This window comes from Petaurus breviceps, unplaced genomic scaffold (assembly GCF_028583685.1).
Source record: "Petaurus breviceps papuanus isolate PSGF00001 unplaced genomic scaffold, PetGlider_PUasm1.0 37, whole genome shotgun sequence".
Classification (NCBI taxonomy): Eukaryota; Metazoa; Chordata; class Mammalia; order Diprotodontia; family Petauridae; genus Petaurus; species Petaurus breviceps.
The window spans coordinates 31178417-31198963 of NW_027186296.1; the positions used below are offsets into that span (position 1 = coordinate 31178417).

General features: G+C 37.1%; 1 protein-coding gene across 1 annotated transcript in view; it reads right to left on the reverse strand.

Moving 5' to 3' along the window:
* The window catches only part of THSD4 (thrombospondin type 1 domain containing 4), a 927982-nt gene that overhangs the window by 847315 nt on the left and 60120 nt on the right, over window positions 1-20547 (reverse strand). The gene's annotated exons all lie outside the window — the stretch shown is intronic.

Genomic DNA, 20547 nt, shown 5'->3' on the forward strand with positions numbered 1-20547 from the left:
TCTGGTCTCCAAATATTTTCTACAAGGTTAGGAACTCACAAAAAAGTGATGGTGTGTTCTGCATTTGTATACAAAGTATGATCCCTTTCCCCCACTACAAACACAGATTCTTAAAATATAGAAGTTTGAACTAAGCCTAGCAGAATAGGTAGGGGACATATCATGGAAGTTCTTGAATGGGACCTATGGAGACTGAATGTTGTTCTCTGTGACATGACAAGATCTATGCTTTAGAAAGATTTATTTTGCAGTGATATGTAGCACCAATTTTAGCAGAGAGACTAGAGATAAGATGAATCAACGTATGTTGTAAAGTGAACAAGATTTGGAACCAGAGGACCCTCATCTAAATAATGGCTCTGTTGCATATGTTTTGTGATGCTGAGGAAATCACTTCCTCTCTCTATACCTTGCTTTCCTCATTTGTCAAATGAAGGGATTGGACCAGATTACCACAAAGACCCCCTTTAAATCTCCATCTATGATTCTATGATAAATCCAAACTGGATAACTACTGTGAGGGATAATCTGCATGGGAAATGGCTAGAGCTGGGGATTTTAACATACTACAGACTCAGAATGAGTCATCATTGTGGTATATCAACCAAAAAAGCAAATGGGACCTTAAACTGCTTTAAGAAATGCAGTGTAGGGGCGGGCCAGGTAGCACAGCGAGTAAGAGCACTGGCTCCAGTGTCCAGATGACCTGGAGATTGAATCAGCACACAGATACTTAGCACCACACCCAGAAATAACTGGCCATGTAACCTTGAGCAAGTTACTTAACCCTGATTGCTTAAAAAAAAAAATGCAGTGTCCAGGAATGAGGAAGTAGAGAGTTGTTAATCCCATTGTAGTCTGTACTAGTCAGATATTTGTTGCAACACATACAGTTCCAGGAACTTGGAACTTTAAGAAGTTGAGTTATAAGCCAGAAAACATCTAGAAGATGGTAACCAGAATGGTGGTCACCAAGGGTCTTGACTTCATGTTATATTTATTCATTCATCCAACAAACTTTTATCAAGCACCAATTATGAGAATCAATTAAGTAAGTGGGGATATTTAACCTGGAAAAAGAGAAGATACAGATGGTACATGATAACTACTTGCTGTTGAAAAGATTGAGGAACAGGAGGAGTAAAAAGATGAGTTTGACAAAAGAAAACTTACAATAGAGCAAATAAAAGATGGTTAGTTCTGAACACAATGCATAGCATTTATTATATAGGCTTTCTTGAAATGGAAATTTATTGCTGTATATTTTGAATCCTCTCATGTTCTGCTGTACACGACAATGCTTTTTTCTTTTCTTATTTTGTATTTGTTTTAATATTTAAGTTCATAATTTTTTTCTATTCTTACTGTGTTTTTGCATTTTAGCATTTAAGTTTAAGATATTTTTTTTTAAGAAAAAGAAGATGAGTTTGGCTTTGGATGTGTTGAATTTGAGATGAAAATAGAATATCTGTATCCAGTAAGTAGTTGGAAATAGAGACCTGGAATACGAAAAGAAATTGAGGTTAGAGATATAGATTTGGAAATAATTTACAAAGAGGCAAAAAGTTACAAAAGTTGATTAATAATAATAAGAGAGAAATAGAGACAAGAAAAGTGAACAGAGAATAGAACCTGGGAGAGCACCTACATTTAGAGGGCATAAAATGAGGGCATGAGTCAAAGAATTAGGAGGAAAAATCAAAGGAAAACAATGTCATGAAAGGAGAGAAAAAATAAGTATCTAGAAGAACGTCTAGACAAAGTTGGTTAGTTGTTATCCTTTATTCTGAAAGAGGACCGAAGGACCAAAATGACATCACTATGTTGGAGTCAAGGTACAGTGCATCTGACCATGGCTGATCAGACCAAACATGAACTTGGAATGTTCTACCACAAGTCAAGTACAAATAGTGCATAGGAACAAAGACCCTAAGGAGTAGGGCAAAGGCAGGGGTAGAACATATATAAGAGGGTAGAAGCCATCATCTCTGTTGACTTGATCCAAAATTTCAATCTGTTCTAATCTCTCTTCTGACCTCCTCTAACTCCAACTGACTTTTGAACATTTTGAACCACTATTATCTCAATGTTTAAAAACAAACTTATTATCCTGTTATCTAAAATCCAGTTCTCCCTCTTGATTTTCTTGTTTTTGATGGTGAGAAAACCATTCTAGGGCCTCTCTTAAAACTTCAGAATCATCTTTGACTCCTCACCCTCTTTCAACTGCCCCTCTACTGATTCTGGTCAATCACAAAGTTCTGCCAGTCCTCCCCTAGTAACATCTTTCCTGTTCCCATTGCCTGCACTCAAGTTCAAGCAATGACTCACATCTCAAATTATTAACCTGATAATATAAATATATTTATATGTGTCTATACAAAAGACAGACAGACTCATACACACACACAGACACATACATATATCTTGTTTGTACACAGTTGTTTGTATGTTGTCTCCTCTATGACACTGTGAGTTTCTTGAAGGCAGGGACACTTTTTTTTTTTTACCTTTCTTTGTATGCCCAGTGCTTGGCACATGACTGGCAATTAGTAGGTCCTTAATAAATGCTTCTTGACTTGACTTAACTTTTGCAATTGCCTCACACTTGATTTTTCTGAACCCAGTCTATTTTTCTATCTACCTTTAATCCATCTTGAAAATCACTTGCCAGATTACTCTTCTCTAAATACTGATTACATCATGTTAATTTTTTATGAAAGAAACTGGGAGCCTTTGGTGATTGTCCAGATACCTAGAGGCATAATTTTATGAACCAGCATAGTGGAATGCTAGTTTTTAATGCCTATTATCTGCCCTATTTCTCTGAAAGCTCAAATCTGAAAGAACTTTCTTGCTGCCAGGTTTTTTGGTACAATCCCATATAACATGAATGGGAAATGTTTTACTATCAAAGGCCAATAAACCACAAGGGGGAAGAATGAATTGAAAGCCGCATGCAAGTAACAAGTAATTTAATTTTTAAAACAGGGGATAGAACTTTTTAAAATTATGTAAAAACCAGAAACAATTTTAAATAAATCTAAGGCTAAAGATATGCCACTTTTATGGGAATGACTAGTTAGCATGTGAGTCTCACTAGAATTAACCAGACAAATCACTCCATCAACTAAGAATGGCTGTGTACCACCACCCACACACAACCACACCTAGCAAAAGGCAATCAACAAAAGTAGGCAGTTTACAAAAGTTAACAAGAGTACGAAAGGTTAAGATTAAATTCGTTCTTCTAGTTGCCCGTGTGTGGATCTGATTCAAAGTCCATGGACCCAGACAACTATCTGATTTATGATTAGAAAATTTCTCATAATAAGCTTTTAACCCTTCATGGGAATCCTATAGTCCCTAAAATCCAATTTATGGTTTTTGTCCAAAAAAAGAAAAAAAATTGCATAGACAGTGTCTAGACTAAAGCTAGAAAGATTTCTCTGATTCCAAGATCTACCCCAAATGGAATGCAAATGAAATTTTAAAAGAACAAAAGCCAAGCAAAGACAGTAAAGTCTTTGCCCTCCACCCTCTCTTGACCCATATTACTGCTTTTACTATGTAGCTATGCCAGCACCAACAAAAAAAGAGAAAAAGTCTGTTTTTCCTGCAATGGTCTGGACTGTGCAAAGTTAAGAAACAAAAATAACAATTTATTCAATAAATGTAAGGCTAAAACTATACTTTATTTTCAACAGTTTTTAAAGAGTAGAGGGGTAAAAGGAGGGAGAAAAAGAAATATAAATGTCATAGGGAGAGAAAGAGAGGATCAAAGAGAAAGAATAGTTATACATACCAAGGGTCATGGTAATGAACTTTGTGCTTTTGTTCCAATGACAGTAACAATAATAACTAGCATTTATATGTAACTCTAAGGTTTGCAAAGCATTACAAATATTATCTCATTTTATCTTCACAACAATTCTGGGAGGTAGATTTTATTATTATTCTCGTTTAACAGATGAGGAAACTGAGGAAGAAGTTGTTACTTGTCAAGTTCCTATTTGAACTCAAGTCTTCCTGCCTCCAGGTCCAGGGCTCCATCCACTGCACTATCCAGCTGAAGGTGGGTATGTAGTCAATTCTGCTATAACATGACACCTGTTTTCCCCAAATAACACTACACTATGCAAAATCATGGAACATAAACCACAGAGTTTATGGGGGAAATAGCATTAGTGATATGACACTCAAAAACTTCATCAGTCATACATTTTTTTTAAGATAGAATCTTAATAAAAATGGTAAGATAGTTTTATTCATGTCAGATGGCTAAGAAATCCATACATACTATGATAAATAGTATTGGTGTCTTATATTTCAGGCTGCTGCTTAGCCTATGTCCTGGTTTCCATAAGGCCTTAATGGCAACAAAATCTGGCAGAATTTGGGCAGGCCAGGCCTCAGGACAAGGGGCCATGGTGGGAGGGATTGAGGGTAGAGATGGTGCTGATGAGCTCTCTTCTACCCACAGCTCCTACTATACCAGAAGACTTGGGGCAGTTAGGTGGTACAGTGGATACAGTGTCAGGCATGGAGTCAGGAAGACCTGAGTTCAAATCTAAACTCAGACACTAAGCTGTATGACAGTGGCCAAGTCACTTAACCCTGTTTGACTCAGTTCCCTGCTCTGTATTTAAAAATTTTTTAAAAGAGCTAGAGAAGGAAATGGCCAGAATCTTTGCCCAAAACTCCAAAAGGGGTCATGAAGAGCTGGACATGACTGAAAACAATTAAACCACAATAAAAATAAAACTTTACCTTAACAATGATCTGAAGTTTGCTTGTAGAAGTGGGCATTGAAAGGGCTGCAGCTTGTGAATTCTTGTGAAGAGCTACAGCTTTCTGCATTGTCACAGAAGTAATCATGCCAACTTGAAATTCAAGTTATGAGGGAAATATTCCCCAATATATCAATCATGGCAGAACAAATTCAGTTTTTGAAATAAGTGTTATAGCAGAACTGACTGTATTTTGTTCTTTCCTGGTTTCCCTTCTCCATTTCACACATTCTCTGTGCTACTCAACTTAGCCTGCTAGCTGTTGCTCCTGTGATGTCCCACATCTATGCCTTTACACAACGGAACCCCCATATCTGGACTGTTCTCCTACCTTGCCTCCGCCTCAGACACTCAAGGCAAACCCTGGTGCAGCCTCCTACAGATGACCTTTCTAGATTCTCATATGCATTCTCTTTACCTTGAATTACAGTGTATGGCCTTGTATTTATTTACTCATATCCCCTCTAGCAGAGCACCCAGTTCCTTAAGGACAAGGATGGTTTCTTTCTTCTTTTTTTAAATCCTTAACATCTTGTATAGAGGCTTACACATAGCAGGTACTTAATAAAAGGCTGTTGAATTGGATTAAATTGTAGACTGAGTGGGTTTCAAGACATACTTTTACCCAAAATGGTTTGCAGCAATAAAGTGATTAATCCTTGAAGTCCTATTTATCTTTTGACCATTTAGTGACACCCAGCATAAAACCTTTTCCAGCAATGAAAAGAATATTTTATTGAAGATGTATAATTAGGGCAATGTGGTGTTGTTGTTGAGATATTTCAGTCATGTCCCACTCTTCATGACCCCATTTGCGGTTCTCTTGGCAAAGATACTGGGGTGGTTTGCCATTTCCTTCTCCAGCTCATTTTACAGATGAAGAACTGAGTCAAATAATGGTTAAGTGATTTGCCTAGGGTCACACAGCTAGTAAGTGTCTGAGGTTGTATTTGAACTCAGGTCTTCCCAACTCTTATGCCAGTGTTCTATCCACTGTGCCAATTAGCTGCCCTTATGACAACATAACAGCTCTCAAAAGCCAGAGAGGAATGGGGAGTATTATTCTGTTTTCATATAACATACATATGGGCATTTTTCTAGTAGCAAATCAGTATTTCCTGCCCTCAAAAAGTTTACAATCTAGCAAGAAGTGGTACATAAATTATTATTAGAGGCACTACAGTATAATATTGGTGCTTTTATTCTTTATGAATTGTTTTTAGTGGAGGGTTTTTGAGAAGGTAGAATTACCATTAAGTTCTCATAATCAAATGCTGCAATGATTGCTGAATTGAGATATTTCCCAAACTATTTTACATGAATTTTTTAACATAAAGGCCTACTTTTCCTTTGCCTGCTTACTAACAATTCAAACGAGAGAGAAAGAGAAAGATTATCAAATGGGGAGACAGGGGAAGCAACATAGATAAGGAAGAAAAAGGATAAGCATTAATCATTTGGACTATGGATTTTAGAGTAAACTGAACTCAGTTACTATTTTTATAACTGCCCATTGAAATTCTGACTATTTAAACTTTTCATTGTTTCTCAGTTTCTTAGTAGCTTTTAATCAAGCAGGACTTTGTTGTTATTGTTCTGCTGTTTCAGTTGTGTCCAACTCTTTGTGACTCCCATTTGAGGTTTTCTTGCCAAAGGTACTGGAGTGATTTGCCATTTCCTTCTCCACTTGAGGAAACTGAGGCAAACAGGGTTGAGAGATTTGCCCAGGGTCACATAGCTAGTAAATGACTTGAGACCAGATTTGAACTCGGGAAGAAAAGTATTTCTCCACTTGCAGGCCTGATGTTCTATTCACCATACCACCTCTGAGCATCTGTTTGTAGCTTTGTGTTTTGCTATGGGAGACAGAGAAATAAATATAGGATATCCAAAAGTCTTATTACAGTTTTAAGCTTTAATAACCTCAGAATTATGATTATTACACTGTTATGAAAATACCATTTGAAAGTTTAATTATTTAAATTTCTTTTATGCTTATCTGGTTTTCTAAGATTTAAATGCTGTGTAAATTTAATTTTAACAAGATGAGGTAGCTTGTCATTATGTATTGCATTTGTGACAGTTTCTGGATAACACTTTTTCAAATCTGTGAATTGGTAGAGGAAGGTCTCTTGCTTGGCCACTTGGGTCACCTGTTTATCTCCATTAAACTTTTTCTTGGGTCACATCAAAAAAATGTATTATATTAATCAAACTTATGCATGAAAGTTTTTGCCAATGTTAAAAATCAACTACAGTGTTATATAGAAGAAGGCAATGGTTATATTGAATTTTAACAATCAATGCATGAATTTTTAATGGAAAATAACTAACCTTTCAAGTGGTTCTTTTGATAAGTCTGTAGCATTTATACTTTTAAGTTTATTAAAGCTTAAAACTACCCTAAAACTTTTGGGACACTCTGTATAAAACATGCATGAGTCATTTGGACTATTATAAATACCCAAATTAACTACAAAGGACATATGATGGAAGATGCTATCTGCATCCAGAGAAAGAACTGATAAATAGAAATATGTATAGAATGATTTTACATATATATACAAATTTATTTTTTCTTGCTCCTCCCTTGCCCTAGAAATTTACATGATAACTTTATTATGTATTTAAAAGGAATAGCAAGTTACACATAATAAATTTGTAGTTTCATGTGCAATCATCTTTTTTTCTATACTATGTTACAAAAATGCTTGTTTTATTCCATAAAATAAAAATAATAATGATTAAAAATGCATCATTTTTGCTGCATTTCCCAAAGGAACTCATAATCTAGACTAAAAAAATAAAACCAACACATAAAACAATTATAGAGTAATGATCAATCTTTATGGCACTAAATTCTGAGGGAAGATCGATCAGTGTAGACTGCTGTCAGAGAAAGAGAATTGGAATTTGGGCAGAGTTTCAAAGAACAAGTAAGATGTGGAAAGGTATATAGAGGAACAAAGAGGGCACTCCTGGTAAGAAGAAAAGCATGAACAAATATGCAAAGGTGAGAATTAGCACTGAAAGGAATAGTACATCAGTCTGATCAAGATGTACACATGGGAGAGTAATGAGAAATAGAGTAAAACAGGGGAGCTAGATAATAGAGAGCCATAAAAGCTAGGCATCAAGCAGAGTTTCAACTTGATGTGGTGGGTATTGAAAAAAATGGAAGCATCATATGATGAAATCTGTATTTTAAAAAGATGATTCAGACTACAGTTTTTGCAGAATAACCTACAGAAGGGAGAAACGAGAGAAAGAAACCTGCTGCTGCAATACTACAAGTGTGAAGAAATAAGGGTCTGAGTTAAAGCAGTAGCAGAGGAAATGGAAGGAGGCCAGATTTCTGAGCAATATTTCAACAGGAGAGTTAACAAGGCTCGGTGACAGACTGGATAAAGTAAACAAAAGACAATAACTAAGTACAAGACGACACTGTGATTTTGATTCTAGAAGGCTATAAAAATAAAGGCACTAGTGACAATGAAGGGCAAAGAAGAAAAACGCTTAGAGTGAATGCCAAAATTTCCATATAGAGATCTCCTGCAGGCAATTGGAAAGTAACTATGAAGAATGAAATAAGTAGAACTAAGAGAACAGTGTATATACAGTGACAGCAATATTGTTTGAAGAAGAATTTTGAGTGAATAAGCCATTTGGACTATTACAAATACCCAAATTAACTATAAAGGATATAGGAAGAAAGATGCTTTCTGTATCCAGAAAAAAAATGCTAAATATAAATATCAATGGAACAATTTTAGATATAAACATATATATATATATATATATATGCCTATTTGTGTTTAGTGGTAGTCATCTCTAGGGCAGGGGGAGAAGGGGAAGAAAGAAAAAGGGAAAAAAAGTAAATGTACATGATAATTTTGTTGTAAATTGAAAGGAATCGCAATTTATGCATAGTAGATTTGCAGTTTCATGTGCAATTACCTTTTTTATTGTACTGTGTTGTGGAAATGCTTGTTTTATTCCATAAATTAAAAAGAAAATAGAAATAACCAAATACACAGATGAGAAGTTAATCTTAGAAATCTGGATTTTGAAGACAATAAAAAAGAGGTTGAGAGGCCATGTTGTATAGTGTATAGAGAGCCAGCTTTAAAGCCAGGAAGAACTGCCTTCAAGAGCCATCGCTGACACATACTGACTGTGGCCCTGGGCAAATCATTTAATCTCTTGACCAATTTTCTAAGATTATAAATTGCAGAGAAAATGCCCACCTGCATTACTGGAGGGAATTTCCTCACCTGGGAACCCTGCACCATTGAAATCACAGGTATAGCCCCTGTTCCCATTCAGAAAAGAGAGAATAGTTAAATTCAAACCAAGTCAGTTCAAAAAAGCTTTAATTAAAGAGTCTGCCTTAAACCTGGGTGGGAAACCTGGTTTAGGCTAAAGGAAACAAAAACAAACAAATAAAAAAATGATAGTCCTTACTCTCAAGGAGCTCACATTCTATTAAAGGGATACACGCAGATAAGCAAATACAAAAGTTCTACAAAGTAATCTTGTGAATTGGTGAGCATTATCTACTAGAATATATAAGGTCATAGAGGAAGCTTAGAAAGAGCAGAAAAAGGACTGACTCAGAGAGAGAGAGAGAGAGAGAGAAGGAGATGGAGGGGGAGGGGGGGGGGGGGAGGGAGAGGGGGGGGGGGGGGAGGAAAGGGGGGGGAGGGAAAGGGAGAGGGAGAGAGAGGAATAGTAGTTGTAAAGTAGTTGTAAAAGTGGGAAAGTTCACTATCCCAAAAGCCAAAGGGAAAGGGGAATTTCAAAAATGAAGCTTATCCCTAATAGTCTAGCCACAATATCCTAAAAGTCTACAAGATGGGGGATATTAAGTATTTCCTTTGGTACAAGGGAGGAAAAGGGAAGATTTCAAAATAGCAGTGCTTGCAAACTTTAGCTATGAATTAAAATATACATTACACCCAAGTCTAGTTACTTTTACCCTTAAAAAAATAGATAGTTGCAATGTTTAGCATGAATATATTAAAATATGGATTAGTCTTTACCGCTCAGGATCATAAGAAATGTTAAGGCCACTTTTTTGCAACTAAAGTAGTTGTCTGCAAACTTTGACTAGAGGATGAAAAATTATATGGCAGGAAATTGGAGGAGGGGAGGTCTGTGTTTTTAAGGTTATTGGGGGGAATATTTGCTCTTAACTTAAAGCTTAACCTTTTTGCGTGTGTCAAGGACTCTTTTGGCAGTCTGATGAAGCCTACCAACACCTAATATGTTAATAATTGAAGGAAATGGTAATTTTCAGCTAGAGGTCAGTGAAAAGAAAAAAGTGTAATTTTTTTCAGTTTACATTGATGAACACCTTGAAATCTGTCCATGAAACCCAAGTTAACCCCTGGTTTAAAGCAAATTGTTTTAGGGATTACATTATGAAGGAAACTAAAGTCAAGGATGCTCCTTTACCTTGAAAATCTTAAAAAAAAAAATTCAAGCTATTAGGTATGAGTACCTACAAGTCAACATATCTCTAACTCTCCAAGGGAACTCTCACTGTTCAGTCATTTTTCAGTCATGTCTGACTCTTAGTGAGCCCATTTGGGGTTTTCTTGGCAGAGATATTGGAATGGTTTGCCATTTCCTTTTCCAGCTCATGTTACAGAAAGGAACTGAGGCAAACAGGTTTAAGTGACTTGCCCAGGGTCACACAGTAAATATCTAAGGATGCATTTGACCTCATGAAGATGGGTCTTCCTGATTCCAAACTCAGTGTTCTATTTACTGCCCCACTCAAACTGCCCATAAGGAACTCTAGGGTCTTTTCCTCCCTTCTGAATGGGGAAAAATGCAAAGATCAGTCAAGCTTTCCTGTTTCATTGTGATTTAACCAAAGGTTCCCATTATCTTTGCCTACAAGTGTAAAAACACCCTTTCTACCACAGAATGACTGTAGCTGGGTCCCAGTAAAGCTAAAAATATATGAGGTTACAAAAGAAAATATAATGGAGAATAAGCCTCTGAGATGATGGCTTTGGATCCAGAAGTAAACTTAGAGGTCTCATCTATTTCCACACTCTCATTTTGCAGAGCAGGAAACTGAGGCCTAAAGGGATTAAGTGGTTTACTTGCCCAAGCTTATGGCCAAGTGAGGATTTGAACCCAGGACTTCTAAATCCAACATTCTTCTAATTATACTATCAGAAATGGAGTTTCCTATAAATGGAACAGTCTCAGCAATCTGTTAGGGAGATATTATTTTTCTGGGCTACAAGATCAGGGACCCAAGCAATATCACCCTGTGAGACAGAAAAAAAATGAAGGCAATAATAAGAGTAATTCACATTTATATAGTATTTCAAAGTGCCTTCTTCACCACAGCCCTATGAAGCGTGCCAGGCAAATATTATTATTCCCATTTTACAGATAAGGAAATGAGCACAGAGATGCTGAGTGGCTGGCTTGTGGTCACAGCTCATAGATAACTGAGGCAGAATTTGAACTCATATCTCTTAATTCTAAGTCCAGTTTCTTTCCATAACAACATGCTATCTCCCACATTGAGGGTTGCCCCACCTCCATCATCCAGCCACTGTGTAAGAATTCATCATACCCTGTACCTACAGCTGTCTAGCTGGTAGCTTATGTCTACACTTGGGCACGTCCAAAACACAGGCAATCTGGCCATGATCCTTGATCATCCTTATCCATTTCTGCATCAGCGTTTGGGGAATGAGAATGTGTGTGTGCGGCTAGCGTGTGTTATTTCACTTTGATAGTTTGCTTTGGCAAACTGCGGTGAACTTGCAACGTTTTGACAGACTAAACTGCTACCAGGTCTTTGGCAAACAAATCACACACTCCAAGGCCAAGAGGTGGGGGAAGGCAGCATTCCTACCAAGGCTTTACTATTCACCTTGCATTCAAAACAGACAAATCTTTCATACATAGAAAGAAACAGATGATTCCCCCGAGGCACAGACAGTATGCCATCTGTCCAGTCATTTCCCTGACCTTAAACACTCATTTTTATTTCTTAATGCAGAAAACAATCTTTAAATTCCATAGAAGATGTAGTTTTGAGCTAACAATGTAGCAAACAAAGGCCGAGACTTCAGGCTTCTGTTTTTACCTTGCCTGGAAATTTCAGAGTCAATAGCTGGAGTCACTACCATCTCATGCCTCACTTTACTTTTAAAAAATGCACACATTTTAAAGATATCAGATACCAAAATAAAGTCTATAGCATATACAACATGCACATATACACATAAACACAGAAAGAGCATATTTCCTATTCTTTGTGGTGAACACAATGTGAGAGAGATTTTGGAAGGAACTCATCACTAATAAAATTATTCTGAACTTCAAGGAAAAAAAAAAGAGCCATAAGCTTTATGTCAGAGTGGAAACCCCTACCTACTATACTCAAGGGGATCAAAGAATTCTGCTCAACATGCATGTTTACAGTATTAAACTCAGCCCTCTGGCCTCTTCTGACAGCAGTTAAGCCCACATGAAACAAAAGAGATTAGTTATCAGATACACAGCTAGAATATAATGTATTTCTGCAATAAGACATTTGTAATAGTGCTATCATAACAATTTCATCCCACAAGTCTTCATATGTTGCTTTAAGTGCTTTCAACTATATACATATATGTCTGCATAGATAGATACATCATGTTCTTTTGTCTGTAAGATAAGAAGAAAATGTAACCATTTGTAAGACGAATGAGAGAAAAAGTTAACATGTAATGACGGCAAAGCAATGTGATGCCTTAGGAAGACCTCTGGACTCAGCATCAGAAGAGTGGAGTTTGAGCTCGGCCTCTCACACCTCCTAGCTGTAGGACCCACCTCTTAACTTCTAAGCCTCAGTTTTTCTTCTGAAAAATTGGAATAATAATAGCACCTACCCTCAAAGGCTTATCTTAAGGATCAAATGACATGATAATATGCAAAGGACTTTGTGAACTTTCACCAGCATGATAAAGGGTCTTAAATTCACGTCATATGAGAATCTGCTGAAAGAACAGGGAATGTTTCCCCTAGAGAAGAGAAGACTGGGGTGGGAGGAGTGGATGATAATTCCATTCAAGTATTTGAGAATTGTCATGCATTGGAAGGATTAGATATGTTCTACTTGGCCCCAGAGGGGAAAACAAGAAGCAATGATTGAAAGCTGCAAAGAGGCCAATTTAGGTTTGATGTTAAGAAAAAATTCCTAATGATTACAGCCATCCCCAAGTTAAATAGCCTGCCTCCAGAGGTGGTAGCTTCCCCCTACTTGGAGTTCTTCAAACACAAATGGGACCGACACTTGCAGGGTACTTTACAGTAGATGGAGGAACCCCTTTATGGGTTGAACTAGATAACTGCTGAGATCCTTTCCAAATTTAAAATTCTCAATTATATGAATACTATAGAAATGTTAGGTAGCCTTATTATTGTTGTCTGATCAATCTAGTGTCATTAAGTAATATTATTCAGTAGGACTGATTAAAAACCAGATCCCCTCTGCTTCTACATCTCGATCTCTTTCTATTATAAGACCAATGTTTCGTCCAGCCTCCCTCTTTGCCTGCTATAGTGCTCCACACATGTCAAGAATATGTGAAGAATCTTAATTTCTTCAGTGTGAGTACTTCTTCAACCAGATTGCAATTTATCCATATTTAGTAGATAAGTCTCAGTGTTACCTCAGGAGTTATCATATATAACCCATAGTCATATGCCTAGGAAGCTGTAAGATTTGTCCATGATCATACAGCTAGTAAATGTCAGAGGTTTGACTTTGAATCCCAACATTCCATGAGTTGAAGTCTCCCACTATATACTCTAGTCATGCTGCCTAATGTAATATGTGCTTAAGAAATGTCTATTGAATCAATAATCCATTCCATCTCATCTTCTCCAGTAGATTTCACCCTGTTATGCCTACTTCCTCATTCATTTTCAATTTCTCCCTGTTTATTGGTCTTCCTCACTCCCTTGCCCATGTCTCTCCCAGACTCAAAAAATCTTCATTTGATCCAACCATCCCCACTATCTATTCTCCCATATCTCTCCTCCCTTTTGTCACTAAACTCCTTCAGAAGGCTATTCACTTCCTTTCCTTTCTCTATCATCTGAATCCTCTGCATTGGGACTTCCAACATCATCATTCAATTTAAATTACTCTATCCACAAATATGAGTGATTTCTTAATTGCCAAATCTAATAGTTTTTCCTCAGTCCTAATCCTTCTTGACATCTCTGCAATCTTTGATTTAATCACTGTCTTTTTTATAATCTCTCTAGGTTTTTGTTACATTGCACTCCCCTAGTTTTCTACCCACCTCTCTGACCACTCCTTTTCAATCTAATTTATTAACTTTTTACCTCAATTTAGCCCACTTACTGTGGCTGTCTCTCAATGTTCATAAGTCCTTGGTCCTCTTAGCTTTTCTATATATACTATTTCACTTGGTGACCTCATCAATTTCCCAGTATGCAGATGGTTCTCAAATCTATTTATCCAGCCCTAACCTCTCTCCCAACTTTCAGTCTCACATCTCCAATTGCCACTGAGTATCTCAAACCAGATGTCCTGTAGACTTCTTAAACTCCATATATCCAAAATAGAACTCATTATCCTTCCCTCTAACCTCTCCCCTCTCCCTATCTTTCCTATTAATGTGGAGGACCATCCTTCACTTGGGTACCATCCATACTCAAAATCTAAATGTCACTCCTGATTCCTTAATCTATCTCACCTAAATATCCAATCTGCTACCATATCCTGTTGATTATACTTTCTTAACATCTTTCATATCTTCCCCCATTCTCTACTCTGACATTGCTACCACGTCAGTGCAGAACCTCATTATGTCTTGCCTAGACCATTGCAATAGTCTTCTGACTGGTCTCCCTGCCTCAAGTCTCTTCCTTCTCCCATCCGTCATTCACTCAGTTCTCCAACCTAAAGCACAGGTCTTATATTATTATCTTCCTACCATCTCCTTCAACAAGCTCCACTGGCTCTCTCACGCTTTCATGATCAAATATAAAATCCTCTGGCATTTGTACACTTTTATAAGTTGTACCCTTGCCCCTTATTAGCCTCCTTAAGCCTTAGTTACTACTTCACCCATCCCTCCCCCACCAGGTACTGTGATTTCCATGCTGTTCCTTGAGTAAGATACCCCATCTACCAACTCAGAGAATTTTCACTGGTAGTCTCCCATACTTAAAATTTTCTCAGCAAGAAACTTTTCCTGATCCTCCTAAATGTTGCTGCCTTTTTTTCCTGTTAATTATCTCCAGTATAAATCTTACTTATACACAGCTGTTTGTATTTTGACTCCTCTATTATACTGTGAGTTTCTTTTAAGCAGGGACTGTCTTTTTCCTACCTTTGTATTCCTAACACTTAGCACAGTGCCTGGCACACTTAATAAATGCCTGTTGACTGACTGCCTTACTTAAATGAATTTTCTGTATAACCAAAACTCACCTCTTTTTTTATCTCTTTAATTTTTAAACCATATTTTGATGGAGTTTGTTCTAAAATGGATTATGCATGTCCCTTCCTTGTTAAATACAGCATATTTACCACCACTTTAAACTTTCCTTCATAACTCAAGGTTATCATTATGACCATCAATTACCATATCCTGCTATAATCTGACTCTATGGAGTTTATAATATTATATTCCCCTCAATTAAATGGTCCTAGATTGTAACATGTTATGAATTCTGTCTGATTTTGATAGTCTGTCTCCTCCTTGAGTGTTATACCATCTATAATCAATTCTGGCTCATATCAGAGTGTCTGACTCTAGAATTCCCCCCACCTCCTCCCCTTCTAAACTACAGTGGGTTGAAAAACCATATAAACAATGTTATTAGTACATTATCTAAACTACAAGTAGATGGGTTCTAAGATAGGAACTGGGAAATTGTCTATGAGTAAAGTATTATGAGTTTTAATGTTTTACTTGAGAAGCAGTTTAATTGTTTGTAGCAAAAAGAATGAGTGTCAGAAGACATGAATCCTAGTTCTGGCTCTCCTCATGACAAATCATGTGACCTAAGGCAGGAACAAGTTTCTCCCTACTCGGAGTCCTCCTCTATAAAACATCCTGCCTGCCTCATAGGGCTGTAAGAATCAGATGAGATAAAATATATGATAGCACATGAAAAATTCTATAGTACTATTTAAATATACATTATAATTACCATTATCCACTTTGGCTGCTTAGAAACTTTAAAGAAAAAATTATTGCTTTCTGAATCTTAGCTGTGTTCTGGATAGGGGAGGCTCCTGAATCAGTAGCCTCTAGATAAGTGGGGCATTGCTCCTCTTGCAAATTATTTTTTGGAATACTATTACATCACCCATAAGAATAAATTAGCTATCCCTACTTAAATTTCATCTTGGCCTTCCTTCAGACCTGAGTACCTGAGCCTCCAATGCTAAATTCAACTTGAATCCTTCCTCATATTTGGTTACAGTTCTTCTGCTATAAGGTGTAACAGAGTATTTGAATTGCCATAGACTTCTAGCAGAGAGCGATCTGGCTAACTATTTATTCAATTCCTCTCTGTCTATATACAGAAGAGAAAAACTGGCTTTCTTTTCCACATAGCTTGGCAAAAGCTACAAAGAGATCAGGGTCACACCATGTGTCTTCCCATCAGGAATATGAATCCCTATAAATGCTTTTTGTTATTATTGTTGTTGCTTTTTTTCCCTTTTCCTGTCAGGGGTTTCCCTGGCAGCTAGCACTCCCAAGCCTTAACCTGCTTTTTAAAATTTGAGTAGGAGTCTCTCAGCTCCACTGGCACCGATCCTCCCAATTCCTTTTTGATCAATGCTGAATTTCCATACAATTCATCTCCTTAGTAACTGCTGTGGGTTCCTTTAAGTTATTTTTGTCTGCCAGATACCACTAACTCTTAAAAGGACCAGAATATTTCTATACCATATTTAAACAAAATATAGTGTAACTGCCCTTCAGATTATATTGTATTTTACTACAACATAATTATTTCATTTTTATATTTAGTTTAGGGTTTTTTTTTTTTTCATTTCTTGAGAGGAAATTGGATCGGGACTCTGGAAGGCCTGGGCTCAAATTCTACCTCTGACACTTGCAATTTTTCAGTCATGGGCAATTCACTTGATCTCTCTAGACTTAGTTTCCTCATTTATAAAATAGGTGTTAATAGAACTTTTAATACCTAGTTCATAGGGTTGCTGTGGAATTCCACATTGTAAAGACATTTTGCAATCTTTGACTTGAGATATATGTCATTTGTTGCTTTTCAAAATTATTGTTCTCAATATCAAATCACTACAGTCTGACCTTGTACCATCCCAGACTCAGTTTCCAATGTGACCTTAAAGTAAAGGTACTGACTACATCATCTCCCTATACAATGAATCCTAACAGTTCCCTTTTACCGCCAGGATCAAATAGAAAAATCCTTTGTTTGGCTTTTGAAGCCCTTCACAACCTGGCTCTTTCCTGTCTTTCTAGTCTTTTTCCCTTCATTTCACTCCCTTCCACACACTCTACAACAAGAGTGATGCTGGCTGCCTTGCTGCTCCTGGGACACTACATTCCATATGCAGACTTCATGTCTTTTCATTGGCTATCTCCCATGCCTAGAATTCTCCCCTCTCCTCATCTCTAACTCCTGGATTTCCTGACTTCCTTCAATTCTAAGTTCAAATTCTACTTTCTTCAAAAGGCCTTCCCCAGTCCTCTTCAATGCTAACGTTTACTCTCTGAAACTACCTACAATTATGCTTATACATATATTATATGTATACAGCTATTCAAAAGTTGTCTCCCCCAATAGATTGAGAGCTCCTTGAGTACATTAACTGTGTTTTTGCCTCTTTGTATCCCTAGCACTTGGCACAGTGCCTGGGACATAGCAAGTACTTAAAAAATGCTTAACTTGACTTTGCTTATCCATAGGACTTTCATGGACTTACATGAGCATCTCTTATTGATGTGCAATGCTATTCTTTCATCTAATTTGTTCCTTTTGAAATAGCATATGCCTTTCCATTCCCATACCCTAAATAGGAGTTTCAGTGCTATCTATGCAATCGGATTTACCTTGAGTTAGTATCTCTAGTTCAATTTATTATCTATTGTCTGTATAGACATCTGTGAGTCTAGTTGTTGACCTTCTTGGCCACTGTCTCTGGTAAATTCCTGGGCTTCCCTGCTAAGATTCTTCATACACTCCACCTCCTATTCTCTATGGTATCTGCTTTAGCAGATGCAGCTGAGCAATTTATTCCTTTCCCCTCCCTTTTCTATTTATGGGAATTATACTTGCACTACCCAAGTCACAGGGCTGGTATGAAGAAAGTCCTTGCAAAAGAGCTGCACTCATGTGATTGTTGTTATTGTCGATTAACCTCTGGGAGCCTCAGGCAGTTTTTGAATAGATGCATTTCCACTTTCATAGGTGGAAGGTTTCATATTTGGTGTACAGATTGACCTTTCTCTGTCTCTGTTTCTGTCTCTCTCTGTTTTGTTAGTATAGGGAACTCAAGGTAAACAAGCTCCTTCTATAACTGTAGGTTCACATCTGCTCTGAAACTGATGGTCATACACAGTTGGGGGATAGGGAGTGGGGGTGTCCTGAGAAGTTAAATAATTTGCCCAAGGTCACCATGAAAGTTTAGCTATAAAAGTATTCAAAGAGTAAGTGATTTATCCACACAAGGATTAATTGTATCATACTTATTTAATTACATCATACTTAGCACAATGCCTGGCACATTATTAGTGTCACATAAATCTTGGTTGTCATTTTTGCTGTTGTTTTAACTAAATGCCAAGTTCTCCCACTGCATCTGGGGCCGCTGACAATCATCCTGACCTAAGTCTTGACACTGGGCTCAGATGACCCTGGAGGAGAGAGAGAGGTTGATGGCTCTTCATGGCTCTGCCTCACTTAAATCCAATCCACTTACAAGTCAAGACATCACCCTCCTGATGCCATTGATCCTCTTCAAGAATGAAGGACCAACAACAATTGTTTCAGCTATTTAGAGATCTCTATTTGAAATCTTAGAAATTAATCAATTTCTTCGTAATAACCCTAGCTTTCTCAAGATTTTGTTGTAGGATTCGTCATTGACATCAATTCCCTACTAATTATCCCAAGACAAATAAATACTACAATAATAGCTAATATATGAATATATTATATGCACATATATAATTTTAAAATTTATAAAGCACTTCATATACATTATCTCATTTTAGCCTCACAACAACTCTGAAAAGCAGATACTATTCTTATCCCCATTTTACAGATGAGGAAACACAGGTTGAAAGTAGTTAAGTGACTTAGTTACACAGCTAGCAAGTATCTATAATCAGGATTCACACTGTGTCTTCCTGTCTCCAACCCAGCACTCTCTATCTACTGTGGCACCTAGTGTATTATTGATCCTCCAGGATTACAAAATCAGGAGCAACCAGGACCTCTCTGATCCTGTTCCACAGGTTGGCAAATCCATATCTTGCTCTTTCTTGCCTACTTCCTACTCCTTATACCTTGCCTCACAATAACCCAACAACTAACCTCTAATCAACAAGCTCTTACTGCGGAATAGCATGGCACATGCTCCTTTCAAACATAGGGCACGAGCTATTACAGGAGGTTAATAGATCCCAGTGGCATACATTTAAGTTGTAGGACCCTTGTAAAATTTTGTATAGAAGACTTCAGACCCAGACGCTCAAGGTGGCCATTTTTGTAGTCTCCCCAATGGAGTTCCTTTTATGGTAGCTTATACCTGCAACTGCCTACCAATAATCGAGCTTTATACGCCAATTTTTATATTAACTCTAAACTCTACTTTCCTACCCTTGAATCAAGACCCCAGTCATCCAATCAATTGAGAGGTCTAATATACACCTTATAGTATATAAAAGCATTGGACCATTAGTCAAAAGGCCTAAATGTTTCCCCCAGCAAGTTACCCATAGAATCCTTTTTTTTAATTTTGAAAAATGTTTAATTTTTTCCAATTACATGTAAAAACTAGTTTTAAGATTTGTTTTTCATAATTTCAAATTACAAATTCTCTCCTCCCCTTCCCCTCCCCTTCTTCCTTAAGAAGGCAAGCAATTTGATATAGATTATACATGTTCAGTCACAGAAACACATTTAAACAAATTTAAGGTAGGATTTGGCTACTTATTAGCTGTGTAACTTAGGGCAAGTCATATACTCTTTGAGACTTAGTTTTCTCATCTGTATATTAAACTGTTGTTGTTGAGTCATTTGTTTTTTCCAAGTTGTGTGTGACTCTTCATGACCTGTTTGGAGTCTCCTTGGCAAAGATATTAGAGTGGTTTGCCATTTCTTTCTCCAGATCAACTTACAGAGGAGGAAACCGAGGCAAACAGGGTTAAGTGATTTCCTCAGGGTCACATAGCTAGTAAGTATCTGAGGCCAGATTTGAACATGAGACTTCCTGATTTCAGGTCCCATATGCTATCTACTGAGCCACCAAGGGACCCCTCTGTAAAATACCAATGTTAATATTGGATTTGCCTTCTCACGGGGGTATTATAAGGATCACTGTAGATGAAAGTGTTGTAGAAATGATAAAATGCTAGACAAAAGTAAAGTTGCAATGCTATTATTAACATGGATGTTGTATTTTTAAAAAGAATGAGCTATAGTCCCTTAATGCCAGCTTCTATGAAACATGGCATATTTGCAGAGACAGTATATTGTG